This window comes from Cottoperca gobio, chromosome 9 (genome assembly GCF_900634415.1).
Source record: "Cottoperca gobio chromosome 9, fCotGob3.1, whole genome shotgun sequence".
NCBI lineage: Eukaryota > Metazoa > Chordata > Actinopteri > Perciformes > Bovichtidae > Cottoperca > Cottoperca gobio.
Genome location: NC_041363.1, coordinates 27,480,703 through 27,483,676, shown reverse-complemented (window position 1 = coordinate 27,483,676; position 2,974 = coordinate 27,480,703). Strand labels below are relative to the sequence as shown.

The following is a 2,974-nucleotide window of genomic DNA, read 5'->3' as shown; positions in this document are numbered from 1 at the left end:
CTGATTGTGGACTCAAAGGCAACCTGCACATGCAACCCTGACTGTACTTTCTGCCACGCTGCTATCTCACTGGCAGAACACTGCCTGTGTCTTCATATATTTCCTCCACCAAATCATTTATGCAAGATAATGTTTTGGGTTTTTCTTTTCAGTTTTTTATGTTGTAGCTACATTTCATGGGACCAAGCTGGAGTCTGCTACTGTAATCCACTCCACATACTGTACCCTGGTGTTCTTTGCACAACACAGAGCTCTCCTCGGAGGGAGTATGTGAACCTTGCTGACAGATGTGTGTGAACACACACTCCCCCTCTTCACATTCCACATGTTTACTTGTAGAAGAGTTGACGCTGCAGCTTCATTTTGCACTTCACATTTCCAACAGCAAAGCTTTCCGACTCTACTGTCGTCCCTTGTTACAGTAGTTCATGTGTTTCTGTTCCCTTTGTTTAATTGCTGTACCATCTGTACATAGCACCAGCAGTAGCTCCGTCAGCAGGTAATAACAAACTAACTAAACTAATACCCCTCTTCAACCAGCCTGTGCACCCATGGCAGCGTTACACCACCTGATGCCCTACCATGTCCCTGTGTCAAGGTGTTTGCACGAGGCGCAGGGATGGAATGTGAGTCTAAATACCCCCAGGCACAGAACTTGTATCCCTTTAGTCCCCTTAAACTGAAACACAGAAACTCCTAATGTAATGTTAAAACAGTAGCTGGAAATCAAGTCTTTTTCATTTGGATGCAATAGGAAAATGTATTTTGTTCATTGCTAGTTGGATAATGTAACCCAAAAGAATGGAGTAGTAAGTAGAGTAGTGGAGTGGGCTCGTATGTGGATGCACCGTACAGCGTGGTGTACGTGTGTATATTGCTTAACACTGCAGGGTGTTGTGAGCTCTGCTGAGGGTAAGTGACAGTAGCTGAAAGTAACAATCCCAAAGATCTCCGTTTCACAGACATTTATTTAAATGACAATCTTCCAGCAAAGTAGATCCGGAGTGAACTCAGTAAGAGAAGCAGAGCAGCGGCTTGAATTAGTGCTGTGGAAGCAAACGGGGAAGTGTTGAGTTTGCATTCACAGGAAAATAAAAGGGCAGCAGATCAGGAAACATGGAGGCTTCTCAACAAAATATAATGAAATATAATTATAAAACTATTAATGAATACTCTAATGTGATCCTAAGATGATGAATATTTTAGAATGTCCAGTAACAAACAAACACTACTTGAGCCCAGGAGCAGCCTTCATCAAACCTTTAAAGTCATAACAAGAAACAGTGTCGTGTTTCTGTTGATACATGTTCCATCCATATAATAATGAATAATGCCAGAGAGACATTTACCATCATTATATCACCAAAGACATCCCCCACACACCTTTGTATATGTAGCATCGTTTAATACCCACATTTGTGTTAGCTGAGTTTTATTACGAGTGTAACGTGACATTTTTACAGTTTTTAAATGTGATGAATGATAATAATTCAGTCATGTTGAGATAACTATGGGACGAGACAGTGGAAAGGAACTATATTATCAGGCTTATTACACTATTTTGAGTTATGAAGGGGATAGTTGTCACCCAATTCAATTTAGTTTCCACTAAAAACCTCAGACATAGCTGGGGGGGGCACCACTGTATGTGTTCCACTCTGTCTTCAGATCAAGTCACTTTTCTGTTCCTGCAATGCAAACTGTTCACGGCTTCAACTCATCCAAAGTGCATTGGTTTACGTCTTTATTTTATTAACAAACCCAACACATGATAAGTTTATTCATATTTTTTCTTCTACAAAATCAGCTTTAAAAAAAAACCAATGTATTAGTGGAAATCAGTGTCTGCCTCTAAAAAGTCAAATCTAAAAACAAAGGTTCTGCTGGGGAACCTGGTCCACAGGCAGAAACCTTAATGAGCTTAAACATGTGAACACAGCAGCATGGACTTGTCAAAATGTTGTGGGTATTCTTCACTATCTACTCATTGATTTTCAATAGCAAAAGTGCTGAGACCACATGAAGTAAGAAGGTCTGTCCTGCCGGTGCTCTTGTGGAGAAGATATGGGTAAACTATGTTACAGCTGTTGAAGTGAATGTCTTTAATGTGCACTCTTGAAGATGTGTGTTTACAACTAAAACAGATACAAGCACCTTTACAACGGCTTTACTTGTACTGCAGAAGGTTCTCTACATCATCATGAACCAGGAGGTCAATTATAAACCTTAGAAAGATCTTAGTCTGTAGCCCACTCGCACATCGCAGATTGTTAAACTTGCCTTCCATGCCACCTGATTAACAGGTTGATTGTCATTGGCTAAGAATGTTCATGTGGCTCAGGTTCTGCACATGTATCATTATCACATCACATTGAGTGTCAAATCTTTAATAGGAAGAAAAGTGGTTCATATGTTATTGCAGTCACAAACGATGTCTCCGAGGCATTGTGCTTCATGTCAAACTGATTGAAATCAATACGGACAGAGCTTGTAAGATATAGAAAATATCTGTAAATGTCATGTTGACTCAAGTAACGTTAGTTTGTGAGTGAAAAAATATATTTGTTATTTTATTTGTAAGATGCAAATCAAACTTCTGAATCCTATTTAATTTATGGCTCAAATTGTTGATTGAAGTGTTTAGTTAAACACGACTAATCCCAAACACTGCAGTACAGCTGTCCTTTTAAAATGTAGCCAATCAACGGAATGTTTTTATGTCTTTTGGACAGCAGCAGGTTATTTTCCTTTTCTTTCACCAGTTTTTAATTTGTGAGGCTGTTACAGGGGTGTATGCATGTACAACTAACCCAGTCTGAATATGCATGGACTAATGGTGTGCACTAAGGCTTACTGGGTTTTCTTTACAATATGGCAGTCAAGTCAACAAGGATTGTTTTGTGGTCATGATTAAGTTATAACTGATGTTTAAAGTGATAAACAACTCATTGAAATTAAGACCTCTACATTCAGA

General features: G+C 39.2%; 1 protein-coding gene across 4 annotated transcripts in view; it reads left to right on the top strand.

Moving 5' to 3' along the window:
• apba1a (amyloid beta (A4) precursor protein-binding, family A, member 1a) overlaps window positions 1-2,974 on the top strand; it is a 45,561-nt gene extending 42,587 nt beyond the window's left edge. For all 4 annotated transcript variants that reach the window (XM_029440537.1, XM_029440534.1, XM_029440535.1 and 1 more), the window contains one exon: window positions 1-2,974. This exon is cut by the window's left edge and continues 559 nt beyond it. The gene's annotated coding sequence lies outside the window, so the exon portion shown is untranslated.